This window comes from Corvus brachyrhynchos, unplaced genomic scaffold (assembly GCF_000691975.1).
Source record: "Corvus brachyrhynchos isolate BGI_N302 unplaced genomic scaffold, ASM69197v1 scaffold136, whole genome shotgun sequence".
Lineage (NCBI taxonomy): Eukaryota > Metazoa > Chordata > Aves > Passeriformes > Corvidae > Corvus > Corvus brachyrhynchos.
Window position 1 is genome coordinate 8,507,937 of NW_008239080.1, and position 17,848 is coordinate 8,525,784.

The window sequence follows — 17,848 nt, forward strand, 5'->3', positions numbered from 1 at the left end:
GTCCCCGCCGCTGCCGGCCACTGCCCACGGGGCTCCTGCCCGCCCCCGGCGCCACTGACCCCACACCCCGTGTCCCCACACTGGGAACCACCGTGGAAAATCATGCTGGAACCTCTAATCCTGAGCCCGAGCCTTGACCTTTTACTCCCTGACCTTTAACCCCTTGACCCATTCCTTGACAACCCGACCTTTGATCCCTTACCTTTGACCATCCAGCAAGTGGCCAAGATGCCCGCAGGCGGCTACGCCAGCGAGTAGGTAAAATGGAGACCGTGGCGATCGTGCCAGATCCGAAGGCGAGCTCCTCGGGCAAAAAGATCCACGATGATGTCGAGACTCAAAGGCCGATGACAGAGATGGGTGGGAACTGCCCTGCCCAGCAAAGGCTCGGGTGATGCTGAGGAGAAACCCTCTCCCTTTACTTCCAAGGGACCCTCCCACAACAGCCCTCTCCTCTAAGCTAACTTCCAATTGCCTCCTGGAACTCCAAAGGCCTTTCCCTTCTCCCAACCACTGCTCCCAACACTTAGCTTTCTGAAGACAAATGGACAAAATCCATCCTTGACAGAAAAAATGCATCAGCACCTCAGATGTCAACACGTTCCCCACGGTCCGCTTTGGCAGCTGCGAAAGATGGAGAACAACGAGAAAATTCAGCCTCTGACAACACACGCCAAAAGAGACCCCTTCCGCAAGGCCCCCTCCCTCGAAACTGCCGAGGCTCATCGCTTACCTGCTCTCTCCAAGCTTCAGCTCCACACCTGCTCACGGTACCTAAGACAACAAAACAGAAAACGTCACTGCTGCCCTCAAGAAGAGCATCCCCGGGCTACTCCACACCACTGCCCCGGCTCACCTCAAATCTTGATCTGACTCTGGAGGTGGCCAGGACAAACCTGCACAATGAAAAGGGACACGCTCAGCACGCTGCCATAGACCGCTGGCCTATCAGCCACCCCACCTAAATGCCAACTCACCTGCTCGCCTCTGTCCCTTGGCACGCCCAGGGCGGCAGCAGCACCTGCAGAGGAGCCAAGCAAAACCACACGAAACATGCTGAGAGACCGTGAAACCACAGCCTCCCTGCTCCGACTGAAGTACACCACACCTATACCTTAGGCTTGCACCCTCCAGCATCCAGGGCCGGGACATCCTGCAAGTGGACCACCTAAAACACACAAACAACAACGGATGCTTAGAGCTGCACCAAAAATTGAGACCGAGGCCGTAACAACTCATTCTGTCCACCGGTCACAGCTCACCTCGCTCCATCGCCCTTGACTGCCAATATCCGACATTACTTCCTTAAAAAAAAAAAAAAAAAAAGACATGGAACAATGCTGTAACATAGTAGCATGACATAGCCCAGCAGGACTGCAGAGAGGGGCAGAGAAGGAAAGCTGGCCAGGATCTCGTTCCCAGCCCTGAGCAGGGGCTTTACTGGCCTGACTGTCCTGTACTACCCGAGCTCTGGGGACAATGAACCAGGCTCAGTCCCTGCCTCACCACTGTAGCAGGAATTCTGTCAGTTGTGACCAAACTTGTCCAGCGAACACATCCTACAAGCTCCTTCCTGGGCAGTTATTAATAAGGAAAACCAAGAGACTGTAAACAACCTTAAGGCAGGATACCAAGCTCCAGCCTTTTCTTTGAGAAGCAAATATGGCTAATTTGTGCCTGCTCAGGATCAGAGGGAGCAGCTGATCTCCTGGCAAGAGCCCAGGGTGGAGCACGGAGCAGAGCTGGGACACTGTGCTGGGGTCCTGCCACGTTCCTCACCATGGGGCTGCCGAGTCCCTGGGAAGTGCCCGTTCATTGGGTCACCCTGCTGCCAGCAGTTGGTTCCCACTTCCCACTCCACATTAATGTTTCATCTCCGGCATTTCAAATGCTTTGCATTTCGGTAGGAGCAGGGAGCCTGTCTCCCATGGCAACAGTGCCAGGAGTCCAGGACAGGAGAAGGAGCTGAATGGGAGCACAAACTGGAGAGGTTTCTCACCACAGCTCAGCTGATTGCTGTTACTGAAACCCAGTTCTTGCAGTAAATCAATCCCAAGTGTTTGCTCCTCCATTCTGCCACAGCTCACCTCAAATACCACTGGATTTGGAGCCTTTCAGTGGCCAGGGCAGCTCCGGGTGCCACAGGCAAGACCTTGGTGGAGACTTTCCCTTGTCAGCAGTTTGCCAGGGGACCCTCAGAACACCTATCCTGTTGTTTTCATCCATGGAACTAGTGGGATTCTCAACCCTGCAAGAGGCAGAAGCACCAATAATCCTGGCCCTTCCTCACTAGGACTTTCAAAATAAGCCAAGGTCTTCTGTGTCTGTTCAAATTAGCTTTAAAGTCACTGATTTAACAGAGAGGGTATTCCCCCCGCTCCTGAAATTCATTGGGAAATAGAAATGGACACAAAATAAAAATGAATGATTCCTACTCCTCCATCCCTTACTCTTCTCATCAGTCCACAACACTGGCCCCATGTGACAGAAAAGAGAAGGCACACTCAGGTTAGGGTTAAACTGTGTTTACGTTCTCTTTTCAGGCCAAACTAAGGAAGCACATCCAAAACCCCCGTGCTTCGGAGTTGGTGCATTTCCTCTTCGGGCCGCTGGAACTGGTAAATCTTATTCCCAGGTCTCACTGGGAACTCCTTTTATTTCTAGTTCACACTTACAAGTAGATAGATTGTGAAACAGGGTTGGAAAACTGCTCACACCTGGCCACAGCTTTCTCAGGAACTTCCAGAAGCGATGCCGGTTGTTCCTGGCCTCTGATCCAGTTTGAAGCTTGAAGTAAATACAGGAACCCCAGCAAATATGAATCCTTCCACCGGGTCAATAAGGCATTACTGTGAACAAAAGGGGCAGCCAGCTGGAGTCCCCACTGGGAATCTGTCTGGTCTCACCTTCAGGCAAATACGGCTCAGTATTTGCACTGAAAATGCTTGGAAGCAGAAATCCCAACTTGGAAAAGGAGCCACAAAGGAATAGCAAGATACTTTCCATTTTCTGAAGTGTCAGCTTCTGACACTTCACTTGTCTGTAACAACAGCTCATTTGTAGATCAGCTCTTCCTTTGACTCCAATCCAAAAAAATCTCATGTTCCCTTGAACTGTCCAGTCTGCTTCAAAGACTTAGGTTGATGTTTCTTGCAGTGACTGAGCTGATCCAAGGATCAGCTTTGTCTTCGATTCCTGCTCGTCTGTGTGTCCCCGGTTTGACATTTTGACCGTTTCCTGCAAGTTCTCTCCTCTTTGTGTGGTATTACCGCAGGCCTGGTTCCTACGGTATATCACCATGTCCCGCAGCCATAGGGAGGAGGAGGAGGAGAAGATCCAGCAGGCAGGAATTGTGCAGTAAGATTGATTTATTTAATTATTTTACAAACTCTTTTATAGACTTTTTTCTTCATAGTCTAATTGGACAAAGGACCAGCCACCTCTTGGGGGTGATTGGCCAAAATCCTAAAACATCCATTATCAAAATATTTTCTACTATACCATAAACAAGACTTTTCAAGGTTGCAGGTGGCTTGGTTGTTTACATTCCCTGCTACCTCTTCTGTGAGAGAGAAAAAGTCTCTCACGGACTTAGAAAAATAACAAGAAGATCCTCACTAACAGCATTTTTGTACCTACAAACAGTAGAAATTTTGTGTCTTCACTTTCTTTCCTGTTTTAATTTTAAATTGAAGAAAGCAGAAAGCAAGATGGTGGGAGATTCAAAAGGCCCGTGAAATAGCAGTCTTTTATACAAAGAGTTGTCATGCTCATTGGAATCTAGAGTTGTGAATTTATTGAGTTGGTGAAAACACTGAAATCTGGCTTATTGCTGAGTGTTAGCAGTAAGATGTGGAGCAAACTAGCCGTGTGCATCTCCCCTGTGTCATGATAAAGAGTATGAAGTTGAGCTCTTATCTACCAGATCTGGGCCATGTCCTAGCAGAAACAGTCTGTAGTGGAAATACTGCTGGACCATTATTCTGCAACTATTTAAAAAAATTATCTATCTGAATTAATGAAATTTGTTATGCTTTTTCCCCATAATTTATATGTGAGTTATTATTTTAAAATTCTAGTTCTGTGACCATGCACAGGTAATGAAAAAAAGCTACAGAAAATTCTAATTTTGGCAGATTACAAAAATTGCAAAGTTTTCATCATTGTAATTTCTTGACACTGTACCTGCATTTTGAGAAGATTTTTGTAGCTCTTATTTCATATGAAATAAAATCCTTTCTATCTAGAGAATACTAACCACTGGTTTTCATATGAAAAGTTATTTTACATACTTTCAGAACTCTTGATTCTGTGTAGCTGCAAAATATGGATTTGTTAATTCTCTTTTTCTTTTCCGCTATGAAGCAGAGACATCTCACAGCAAGTCTTTAAATATGTACTAATGTTATTTCATTTTGCTAGAAACACTTCTGAAGTTTGAAGCATCGAAAATGTCTGTAAAGATGCTTTCTCATGATTATGTCTTAAATGTTTCATTATTTGCATCTACAATACATGTGGCAGAGGAATTCAAGCTAAAAAGAAGCCCATAGGTATTAGGCATGCAGTTGAAGGAAATGTATCTGATGGTGTAACATGGTCATTTCAGATTGTTTATTATGTGGTCACAGAAAGAAATTTTCTATAAAAAGATGCTGTGAAGTGATTTCAAAAATTATAGAACTGTTTATTTCAAGCACATTTCTTTATCTCAGTGTTTGGACACAGAGTTCCTCATAGATCTTCTTTCTTTTGAAAACAGTTGTAAAAAAGATGCTCTCTTTTCCAATAGTATGAGTTTTCCTAGATGTAGAAGTTCAGGCATCACAAAAAAATACAGAGGATGTGTTAGTTTAATAGTATTAGCTTCTGTAAAATCCTGCAAAGGCAGGAAAGTTCAGGCCAGTAAGCTATGGGCATACAGCAGCTCTATACATATTTTCACATGCAGAGATTTATGTGCTGTTTGTCACAATCCTTTCTCTAGATAAACAAGTTACAAAAATTACTCATTTCTTCTCCAGATCAAAAACTGGTTGCTATGTCCAAATAGTGCTACTGTTCCTAAGAAGGGTAGCATTACATTATTTAGGGACTGAATGAAGCTGCATTTGCTCTTAAAAGGACTATCTCTCGCCTTATGACATGGCTTCCAAGGGAAAGAAGGTTGTTATTTGCCAGTGGTCCTCAATGCCAAAATACTGGTGAATTTATGAGAAAGGCAACAAAAAGAAACTAATGTAAACACATTGATTTGCCATTAAAACTATCAAATCAGACTTTCTAGTCTGTCTTTCCTTTTCCCTTTTTAGTATCACTCCTTCTTTATAGCCAAGATAGCTGAAATGGAAACGTTATAGTAAGTGGAATATATTAGAATGCAGATTAGGTCTTATTTTTCTGTATAGTGGATTGTTCAGTAACGTTCAAATTCTGCTGTTAAGAATAGGACTCTACAATGTGGTTTGGTATTTTTGGTTTCAGTTTATCATATTCTGTACCTTAGTCAACCCAAAGTATGTTTTCATTTCAAACTGAATTCCTCCTCATGTTGTGATTTGTGTGAACTGAAGACAATTACAGGAATGATGGAGATAAAATAAATGCAAACATAATGTAAATAACAATTCTACTGATGAAACTGATTCTTATATGTTTCACCTTTCAAGTTCATGCATAAAGCATCATATTTTTCCCTTCCCTTGAATAACTTTTCGGTATGTTGTGTAGCACAGCAAATTTCTAAATCCTCAGTGGATGTTTAAAATTAGTTTAGTATAGTCTGCAATAACCTAAGGGCTGTCTAAGGACCTCAACACCTGTTTTGACACTCTTTATGTAATTGATCTCTGTATAGTGTGCATACCACAAAATGTGGCAATTCTTAGTAGTAAGGTTCAGAAGATCAAATGATTGGGTTTGCAACCAATTATCTCTAGTTGCTTTTTTTAGAATCAGGATGACACTGGCAGCTGAATCAGAGTAGCCCTTGAAGCGTACACAAGCATGGTACTGCTTGAAATATTATAGGCATGAAGATCATATAAAGCTAGCAGTGACTTGCATCCCAGTCCTTCCATCCCTGCTTGCAGACTTGGTCATTGCATTTGACTTCATGAAAAAAGACTAAACCAGGCTTCTATTCATTCTTTAGTTCTAACCAGGGCCTCTCTGCCTGGATTAGATTTTGTTTGACATCTTCCAGACTCTCTAATACAAGAAATGTTATTGAGCATGGTATCTCGGATCAAGCAGAACGGAAAGCTTGATAAAGAACTTTTGGAAATACCAATTTTAGCTTCACACACTTGAAAGAATAAAAAATATATAAGTGATTGAGCAGCTTAGATCTGGATCATCTTCTGCACAGGCATAGAAGTTCTGAAGCTTGGAAAGGCAACTCTCCAGTCATCTTTACTTTTTTCAGTAGAAGCCTATCTAGTCCATAGTCAGCATATCTTGTTCATAATAATTTATTAGGAAAATGCTAGCCATATTTTTTTCCACTTTGAAAAGTAGTAAAGTTGAATGCAGTAAGTGTTATGTGGACATATGGTTGTTTCTCAACTATAGAAAAGATTAATAAAATAAAAAATCTTAGAAAGAAAATCCATACTGTGCTTTAAGAGGTATTCCATTTAAATATGTATATGTGATACAGTTTGAAAGCACTATTTCCATCTGTAGTGGTTTGGCCCAAAATACTCATTACTGTTTATCTTCTGTGAAATAAGAATTAGGAGAAACGCAAAGCAGGCACCAAACTTGAAAGAATATAAAGAAGTTTATTAACAGACCTAAAAGAAGGAAAAAAAAATTATACCACCTTCAGAACTCTCCTCCTCCCCCCACCTTCCTCCCTTCTCCCACTGACCATATAAAAAGACAACCCTTCAGATGTTCAGTCTGTTTACCACTTCCATAATAACCTTGTTCAGTCCATTTAGAAAGAGAAGTCTCTTCTTGCTCATGCTATGAAAACATTATCACAACGAGACAGCCGCCCACTTCCAAATATTGTTCAGTCCATTTAGGAAGAGGAGTCTCTCTGCCTGCATGTGAGTCCCTTCCCCCAACTTGCAGCTTTTCCCACAACTGCTTTCGAGGGTCCACTCTTGAAGTTTTTGGGGTACAATTTTAAGGGTTGAGCCGTTCACAAACAAAAACAGAGGCCCTTCTCCTTCCCTGGGAGCAAAGGGTCTTCATCATCTTCATCGTTAGGACTATCTCTGGGAGCATCTCTAAGAACTGAGGTTTTCTCCTTTCCCATTTGGAGCAAAAATCCTCATCTGGTTCATCTCTCCCTGCCCAAACTTCTCATGAAATTACAGCTGCGTCAACATTTGCCTATCTCAGCGCAGGTGCTTTTGCTCACGAGCTGAACACTCCACCCCCCATATCTTCATGAAATTACAACGGGATACTCTGATATATCATAGCTTCACAACAGAATTTCAGCTTTAAGCATCTCCTCTCTCTCTTCCCTCAGGTTTTCAGCTCTTCACAGCAATAAAAAGGGTTAATCTCCCCGCGGCCTGGCAGCTTTGCAGCTGGAATGTTGAATGTTTCTTATCGCATTGAATATCTTCTAGTTCCAACCCCCTCCTTTGGAGTCCCAACCTGCCTTGTCTCCTTTATAGATACTAATTCAGTACAATACCTGTCTGCACAAAAATAGTTTTCTCCACAAAATTATGAAATCCACTCTAAACAGCAACATATGGCAAAGCTATGTATCCAAAACATGAATGCAAGAAAAGAGATGAGTGATGAGTTTAAAGAAGTAAGCCATGAAGAATGATCTCAGACTAGTTAAGTGGCTTAAAGAATTGTCCATATTCAAACTGGCCAGCTGATAGGTTCTATCAGGTCCCAGAGGAAACTGCAAGCACCCCTTAGCAAGGACATCCCTTCCGGGACTATGCTTGCTAACCTATGACACCATCTTAAAAGCATGGTTTGATCATTTACAATATAGTATTGTCTACTCATGCACTTCAGAATGCCATTTCTTTATATTAAATAATAGTTGATAATCTGCTTTGGTTAGGCTCTGGCTGTCTAAAGCTGTTCAGAAGTATTGCAAAAATATGAAACATGCCTGGCCTTTTTCTTGTATGAAGTGTTTTGATTTTAAGAAATGCATTATGTTGGTGGATGTCAATGCATTTGCATGTTTTTTAAATTATAAATAAGTGGTCTGTCACCAAGCAACACTTTAGTAAAATATGCAGAAAGCTACACAGCTCAGGTGTTAAACATATACTTACATAAATGTATACACTGACAGACTGCTATTGGATAAAACAGAAAACGGCTCTTTGCCTCTTCTTCTCTTTCTTTAAATGTCACTATTTTGTGTTTATTTGCCATCACACAATAGTCCTCAGAGTCTGGGGAGCAATAAATTGTCCTGTAAGAGAAAGAACATGGTAGAAAAGAATTCTCAGGTACTGCTTTGCCCTGTCTGTGCAGGCATGCTTGTAACACTACTGCATCCTATAGCAATTGGTTTCTGTTAGAAAACTGCAACCTCTGTCTTCCATTTTGACATTTTCTCTTGAGAACATGAAGCTTTTATGAATTCCCTTTAGATTTCTGTAATTCTTCTTTTTACTTGTCTGGAGGGGGCAAATACATGGGAAGGAGAGGCTTGTATCATCAAGTTTTTCCTGTTAAACTCTTTCCTTTATCCTAACTCCAAACAAAAATACCTGCTGTCATATATTGCATTTGATTGCAGAATTATTATTGTTACAGAAAATACAGAATAATATTTAAAAAAGAATTTATACCAGCTCTGTTCAAATTACATCAGGGATTCCATAGCAGCTTGCTATAAATGGTTTACATAAATTTTGCACTATATTTAGAAATTTCTAGATTTCAACTCTAAGAAATTCAGAGGGGTTGAAGATTTTACCAATATAATAACCGATCTACACTCACATTCTGAAATGCTCTGATTACAGTAACTAATGTATTGGTGGAAGTCTGCATCACCTTGAAAATGAAAAAACAGACCATTTACTTAAAAAAGGGATTTTTAAAAAACTTACGCTCCTGAAACTTGCATCTTTAAAATACTAGATCATCTAGATTGTCATGCTATGTAACTCCTAATGTATCTGGAAATGTGGTCTATTTTATAGCTTCTAAAGATAATAACTAATCATGATGTCCCTTTGTCTTCCCTATAGTCTACTGTAATTTTTAATGGCTCAATTATTGCTTTATTCTTGGCCTACTGAAAACACAGAACATAATATTTTCTGAAACATAGCAAATACCATTGGTTTCTCATACACTTCACATCATTCTGCCTGAAACAGAATTATTTTGATTCAGCTTTCTCAGTTTTTTTCCTAAATATGCAAATATATATCTGTAATAGGTTTCTAATGAAATAATAATACCTCCACGTAATTTTATTTTTACAATCTGCATTTCTTAAATTTAAAAATACTGTACTTTCCTTCTTGATTCTCAATGTACAAGTGTAAAGACTAATTGATTTCCTATGCCATTTGATGTCATCCACATTTAATTTTAATAGCTCCTGGTTTTACCTTGGGTGGGTTGAATTTGGCTAAAGGAGTTTCAGGTTAAAAATTATAATTAAAATTAACTCTCAAGAACTCACATTTGAAAATTTTCACCTTTTGTAGACATTATTTTAAAAATCTTCTCCTTAAATTGCATAGGTGGGCCACCTCAGCTGAAATCTGTCTAGTTCTGGGGAAAATAAGAAAAAGGACAAAAAAATGTGAAATCACAGCCAAATGAAATACTGTTTCCCTTACCAAAAAATCTTTATAAATTATATTCTGTCAATCTTTGCTGTACTAACTTTTCATTAACTCTTTATCTCTTTGTTCTCAGAAAGACTCCTGCTTTCAACTAATAGATTGTAAATCAAATTATATATCAACCTCTAGAAATTAGGTATTTTTTACATTAAATAGCTATATCATTGGCCTAGAATTTTTGAAAAATCAGAAAAATGTAATTGAGAATTATTATTTTTTCACTTTAACGATAAGCTTTTCTGTGCCTCAAATATCAGTGGAAAGATTGAGAATGCACAGTTTGTGTAGTCAGGAAAGAAGTTCTGGTTCATGGCTGCTCACAATGTTTGTTGTCAGTGAGTGAATGTGTCACAGGAGCTTTATTTTCTCTGTCTTTTTCTCTAGAACTGTCAACTTAATTCTGTCATCCAAAGTGATCTGCAGACAGATACAAAATGTCTTGCAGAGAAACCATGTGACAGTCTTCTTGGATTGTATTCCCTCTAGGGAAAACCTTTCAACACCAAATTTTTTGTAGTGCCATATGAAAATGCTTGGATTTTCTGTGAAAATAGAAACTGAAAAAAGAGCATATTTGACTTGAGTTATTAATTCAAAAGGCAGACGTAAGACAGTCCTGACGAAATGAATTCTCTGTGACATGCCGGCTGAGTTCAGTCTCAAGATGCCTCATAGCTTCTGTTCTCTGATACAGTGGCACTCGAAGTTCAGTGGTATCTTTGATTTCTGTAAAGAGCCTGAAGTAAGGTTATTTTAGCCTTTTGCAATTACTAGCACAGAGACCACTTTTTAGCCAAAATATGAAAGACCTAAGTGAAAAAAAAGTACTCAAGGAATTGCATATTTTTTGTTTAATGCCCACTACAGTGTGTATCCATATTGAAAGTGGCAACAACTTTAATATAGTGGGTTTGTAATTTAATCACTGCTGTGTGCTGTGTGTATTTTCTCTGTTACTTTTCTCTGAAAAAAACCAAACTCCACATTGACAAGAGAGATCAGGAATTTTGGGATTTAAATCTGTAGTCAAAGAGTGTAGCAAAATAGATTTTTTTAAATGAATATGCCAATTTTAAATTTTGTCAAAATAATATTGTCCACGCCACAATACTAGAGAAGTGGAAGAAAAAAAAAGGAGAGAAAAACATTTTTGAAACTAAAGACAAAAGACTCAGGATTGTATCACTCACATGAGAAGTTCAAAAGTCATCTGTGCCTAATTATAGCTAAGATCTTAAAACAGGTCCTGTCTGAAAAATAGATCATTGCAGATCCTCTTGCACATTACACTGAGTATCTCTCTGCATAAATAATTCAGTCTTCTGTGGTTGGAGGCAATTTACGGTGAATTCTGTTTCTGTTCTGTAGCTGAGCAAGTGCGTACAAAGTGTAAGTCATTGCTTCGTGTTTTTCCTTTGCTCTAAAGAGTTTCAATCAGCAAGGTCAAGACCAATAATGGATTAAATACATTTTTGGAGAGAACAGTTCAGTACAGTTTTGAATCCATCCTGAGATAGACTAGCCTGTATGGTTCCCACCATATGCAGACACAAATAAAAATAAAACTTTTCCTTGGGAGAGAAACCTGAAACCTGATGAAGTTTCACTGATTAAGAACATACAGTTTGTCAGCTGAACAAGTGTGCTGCCAAATCACTTCTGCCCTATTAATTATAACGCAGGTTTTTCTGTAGTCTATTAAGCATGTGGCCAAATTCTAGAACAAAATATGTGAGTCACCATATTAGTCATTTGGTTAAGTCTCACACAGAATTGGAATTTTAGGAAAGCATGCTGTCTTATGGTGTCATTTGGATAATACAAACATCATCTTGGCTGTCTGGGGTTTTTCTGGCTGCCTAGCCTACAAAACTGTATATCGATTTTCACAAATCTCTACAATTGCAGTGCTGTGTGAACATTAAAGCATTCCATTTTACAGTCATACTCTTCAAGAGTAGGAAAGTAATAGAAGGTATATTTTTATAGAATGTTTGTCTCTTAAAATGTAGTTAGTACTTTTCCACAACACCTATCTTATTTGTAAGAATCCCATCTGATTTCAAAATCAGGCAGAGACTGAAGTATTTTACTACCAGAAATTAACTGAAGATAAATATAAGAGGTTTATTTTTCATTTGATTGTTGTTGTTTGTTTGTTTTTTGTTTGTCTTTTTTAAATTTCAATTCTAAAAGAGAACAAAGTAGAGGTTCTGCCAGTCAAAACTGAAACATCACCAAGCAAAAGTCTTGCTATTCCTTAATCTGCAAGTTTCGGACAAACTTTGCTGAGAGTTAGTAACATAATCATGAATGCAAAATGGTGGGAACCTGACCTGGGCCATCTTATCAGAGTGTGCTGCTACACTTGTTACAGTTTCATGTGCCTGAAGTCAGTTTAGCAGTGCTGTCGCCGTTCTATCAGTAGTTGTCTAGTCTTAAAAATTAGTCTATAAACAAAACATCCGAACAGAAAAACAACAAAATACACACTTATTTATCATTTGGCATTGTTTTGTCTTCAATGAACTGAAAGCAATCAGTGACCATATCTTCATTCTTACATGTTTATGTCAGTAGTTTGTTCTTTTCCCTGGTCCTTCTTAAAATTGAAAAAGAACCCCAAATCTTCTTTTCTCACCAGATACTGAAAGTCATAAAATATTGAAATTTGAGGTTAACTGTTTGATACAGACATAGCAGCATTTGTTAGATGCTAATTTTTGTTTATGTAGAATTACAGTGTTCCTTCTGGATGGCTAATGTGATCTTGTGAGAATTGCAAATAAGATCTTCATTATTATGTTATCCATTATGACACCCTTCTTGATCACAGGGACTCAACTGATGATTTTACTGCTGTGTCTAGTCAGGTGTTCTTCACAGTTACATTGCACAGTGCCTGAAAATGGGCATGAGCCAAATTACAGCTGGAATTGTAGAAATTTGCTCAGTGTCTTCTGAAGGGAACTATTAAGAATAAACTGTTGTTATCTTTCATTAAATTATAGTAATGGAGAGAAACTTGTCAATGGTATTTTTTTCTGAATCTTTCCTTCCCGAAATTTTAACCCCATTCCTCCCCACAATGATATCAGAAATATATTTAATGTATTTTTATGCCAAAAGCAAGTTTGTTATGTATTGTAAAGACAGAAGAGTGTTTCTTCTGAAAAGTAAGTTTGAAAGAGCAGATGATCCAGCAATTTACATGAATGTATTTCTAAATGAAGATACTTACTTCATGATATCTTTAAATTTTATATGATCTTTTTATCATTACTCCTTTACTCTGTCCTGTTATCATCTCAACTTTTCTTTGATTGTTTTTATATAAACTTTTGCATGGGTAGAAGTAGCTGCAAATTGGTGGATTTCTATTTTCTTTTCAGAATTATGAATACATTTAGAGGAAGGTAAAACAAGATCAGAAGCATTTATAGTAATAAATATTATATTTATTATATTTTTATTTATATTATATAATAATATAATAAAATATTTTTTGGTAGCTAAGAATAATAGAATTAAGAAATCCAAATAAAAAAGTGAGACATCAGCTGTAGTTCTTTCTTTAACTGTTGTCTGCCTAGCATTTATCTTTATACCTCCACACAGCTTCAATAAGTATGTTAAAAAAAAACGGGAATGATTCATGTATCATTTAGGGTCTCGATAAACTATCTTAGTAGAGTGACATCAGTGCATATCTCAGAGACATTACTATTTGGTTTTAATTTGAAACTCCATAATGAACCTTAATTTAACATTTTTAAAGTTATATTACAACCACATAAATTGCAGCCCATGGTTTTGAAGTGTGACTGCACTATATTTTCACTGAAATCATCTCAAGGAGAATGTTTCAGGTTTGCCTGGCTTATGTTTAATCTAGAGAAAACAATTAAATATTATCCATTTCCACCAGAATTTCAAGGTTATAGATGCTTTCTTCCTCAATAGCAATCATTAATATTTTTAGGGGACATTAAGTCTGAAATTAATAGATAAGCTTAGAGACAAGGGAGAGCTAATGACAAAGAAAGACTTGCATCAGATGCCGGTTTGAAAGGCTGCAGGGAGACCTCCTGGTCTCAAGTGCTTTGACCGAAGAAGGTGTTTATGTTAACATAGATGTGTGATCTCGGCAAACTGAAGAGAGACTTTCTGATTTAAATACTGGGGTTATGATTATCTCTTCTTAGTCAGACCATCAAAGCAAGCAGAGAAAAAGGGACCTAGAGACTGAGTTTTAATCTCTGATGATTCTTAGGTGTGGCACCAGGACCTCCACAAGTTTGAATATTATTGCAGTTTTGAATTAGAGATTCCTTGTTAGTCCTTATATTAATATTTTCTTCTAATAGTCTAACATCTTGCATAATGAGCACACTACTTCACAATGTAAAGAAAAAGAAAAGTTAGAAGTTCATCAATATTTTGCAGTTAAAAAAAGAAAAGGCACATTAAGCTTCTTCTTTTTTCTTTCTTTTCCTTTCTCTGTCTTTCTCCTGACCTATTTTATCCAGTTCTGACAGGACAGGAACTTTGAAAACTTCTATGCACTGTGCTTTTAAAGAAAAAGATGAAATCTTTCCCTCTGTTGTTGGAATGAACTGATCTTGGTCACCAGTGTAGGCTGTAATAAAGTATAGAACTACATTTTTTTACTTTCCATCTTCCATTGTATGATATTATTTTCCTGATGGCAAAAGGGAAAAGAAGCTGACAGCATTTTGAAGTCTTTTCTCACACATTTGGAATTTGAAGTGCATGTGCAGCTAAACTGTATGAGGCACAGGTGCAGCAAGAGTCTAAATTCTTGTTCTGTGTTTGCTGCCAACTTAGGTAGAAAATGTTATTTTCCCCAAGTCAGAGTTGAATTGAGTGCTTTTGAGATCATTTGTTATACTTCTTGGTATAAGCAATTAGATTCATTAAAGTTGTTATGGCAGGATAACTGAGAGCAGAAATTCGCCAGTTCTCTGGAAATTGAAATATGCTCTTACACAACATAGAATAAGCCTCATGAGAACAATAATTTCGTATTCTTCATGATCTTTGATAGGAATGTTTATGAGATAGTCTAGATGAGAAGGAGAAGTTGCGGAAAAGACACAGGCTGATAGCAACCAGTCATGGTCAGATTAAAATTCTGTATTTAATAAACCTGCAGACATCTGAATGATTTGGAAGCTTGGATGTAATGAACACTTTGTTTCCTTGTTTATAAAGAATAGACCAGCCACCCAATGGAAAAAAGACAAAATTATGTAACTTAAACCTAACTAATTTTACGGCATTATACTTAGAAATAGACTAAGTATTTCCCTTGCATAATTTAAGAAATAATCAAGGATATTGTAATTAGTATTCATTCAATCACTCCAAGTGGATACTTAGAATAATCTTTAAAATTATGTTTTCTAGACAATATGGAATGAAAAAATATGCAGTATGATGAGATGAATTACATGTAACAAGTAATTCAGCTAGAAAATCTCTTTTTATGGTTTCTTTGGAATTTCAGGAAAAAAATCAAATTAAAGTTGTTTAAATGTTAGTATAGCTGATTTTTCAGGTTAAAGTGGTAGTTGTGAAGAAAACTATTCCATCAGTGCTCAAATGGTAGCATTTAGGGGATAAAACTGATTAGGTGTAGAGGGAATACTAAAACGCAACAAAAATCCTCACCATCTCCTTGAAAATGCAAATACATGCATACATGCAATTCCAAAAACTTTCTCCAGTTAAACATACGAGAAACGTTTCCATATTTTTAGTTTAGATGCAAGATTTTTATTCCATTCTGTGCTTTGTGTTCCCTTCTAGGTACTCCAGTCTTTGGGATTATGAAACCCTGCAACTAAATTCAATACATAAAATGAAGAAATGCAATCCTATTTGAAATTAAATTAGATTTCATAAATGCAACATACTCTTGAATCACACAGAATCACACAATGGTTGAGATTGGAAGGAACCTCTGGAGATCATCTTGTTCAATCTCGCTGTTCAAGTAGAGATAGCAAGAGGTATCTTGCTATCTCTACACATGATCATGTCTAGAGGAGTCCAGGGAGGGAGATTCCATGACCTCTCTGAGCTACCTCACAGTAAAGCAGTGTTTCCTGAGGTTTCATTCGGTATCACCTGTATCTCAGTTTGTGCCCATTGCATCTCATCCTTTTACTGTGAACCACTTGGAAGACTCTGGCTCTGGCCTTTTTACACCCTCCTTTCATCTACTTGTATGCATTAATGAGGTTCCCTTGAGCCTTCTTTTCTCCAGGCTGAACAGTTCAAGCTCTTTCAGCCTTTCCTCATATGTTAAATGTTCCAATCCCTTAGTTATCTTAGTGGATCTTCACTGGATTGTCTCCAGTGTGTCCATGTCTCTCTTGTACTGGGGAACCCAGGTGTGGGCTGAGTAATGAGGTAGATTCATTTCCCTCAACCTACTGGCAACATCCCTCCAATGCAGCCCAGCCTACCATTCACCTTTTGCGCCAGTGCACATTGCTGGCTTATGTTCAGCCTGCTGTCCAAGAGGACCCTCCTGTTCTTTTCTGCCAGTCTGCTTTCCAGCGGAGTGGCCCCCAGCATATACTGGTGCATTGGCTTATTCCTCCTCAGGTGCAGGACTTTGGTTTTCGCAGACCCACAGAGCCTGTCAGGTTGGAAGGGAACACAGTGAGTCATCTTGTCCAGCCTCCCTGCTCAAGCAGGGGCATCCTAGAGCACATGGCATAGGAAAGCATCCAGATGGTTCTTGAATATTTCTGGTGAGGGAGACTCCACAACCTCTTTGGAAAACCTCTTCCAGTGTGCAGAGCTTCATGAGGTTTGTCAGCCCATTTTTTCAGCCTGTCAAGGTGCCTCTGGATGGCAGCATGACCCTCTGCTAAACAGGACTGGACTCAAGTTTTCAATCCACCTCATTGTCTGCTTAACCAGACTGTACATCACATCTTATGTTCAGACAGTTTCAATGGCCTTACTGAACTTCATTGCTGTCTCATCATCCACAGGCCAATCACTTCATCACTGAACTTTGTCACATTAGTCAAGAATGACTTCTTCTTGGTAAAACCATGCTGTGACCACTCCTCATAACTTTTATTTTTGTCCTTAATATACCTGGAAGTGGTTTCCAGAAAGGTGCTTCTCACTTTCCCAGTGATCAAGGTAATGCTGGCTGGCCTGTTGCCTGGGTCCTTCTTCTTACCCTTCCTGAAGATGGAGGTGGTGTTGACTTTTTCCAGTTTTCAGGCACTTCTCTCTTGTAATACAACTGCACATTTGCAGGAGTCCCTAAACAAATTTTGGTATCTAGCTAAGTGGAACATCTCAGTAAGTGGGTAGTAACGTGAAAACAAAACCCACAAATTTTGAAATAGAGAGACACTGAAATATGATCAAGCAAGTATTATTCCTAAACAGTCTTGAGGACAAAAAAACTTTGAGGAGTCAATTTTTTGTTTCTGTAGTTGAGATTGTTTTTCTTTTCCCCAGCATATTATTAGCCAAAGCTAGAGGCTTGTGGTCTTCCTTGGGAGGTTGGTAGTAGTGAAAGAGCTTTTTAGCCATATATTCACTAATATATGCGCATTACTTTGATATAAAGTTCAGATAGCAAAGAAAACAGAAGAAAACTGAGATTTGTACTCCAGTGTGAGTAAATAGATCTTTCTGTTCATGTGTTAGTAAAACAATATCTAAGATTGACAGAGGTTAAATATAAAATTACAAAAGCCTGTTCAAACTTCTATTTGTATTCATAGTTTTAACACTAAACATACTGGTTTTACAGGCTTAGATATGAACAGAGTTGTCTAGTTTGGACATACAGTACTAATAACTATATTTTGAATTTGGGGTGTAATGGTGGTATTCTTTGGTGTGCCTTGTACCTGTTTGCTTCCATCATGATTTCTGTCTTTGTCTAATAAAAAATATATATGGCTCAAGCTGTTGATGTGATCGGCATCTGTTTCAGATTCATTTTTACAGACAGCAGGCTGCTGCTGGCGAGCACT

General features: G+C 38.6%; 1 protein-coding gene and 1 long non-coding RNA gene across 2 annotated transcripts in view; one reads left to right on the forward strand and one right to left on the reverse strand.

The window, feature by feature from the left end:
* LOC108447925 overlaps window positions 1-5,139 on the reverse strand; it is a 15,236-nt gene extending 10,097 nt beyond the window's left edge. The window contains exon 1 of the long non-coding RNA XR_001863624.1: window positions 5,128-5,139. This is a non-coding gene — a long non-coding RNA (uncharacterized LOC108447925). The remainder of the gene's footprint in view (window positions 1-5,127) is intronic.
* CSMD1 (CUB and Sushi multiple domains 1) overlaps window positions 1-17,848 on the forward strand; it is a 1,107,925-nt gene that overhangs the window by 407,727 nt on the left and 682,350 nt on the right. The window lies entirely within an intron of this gene.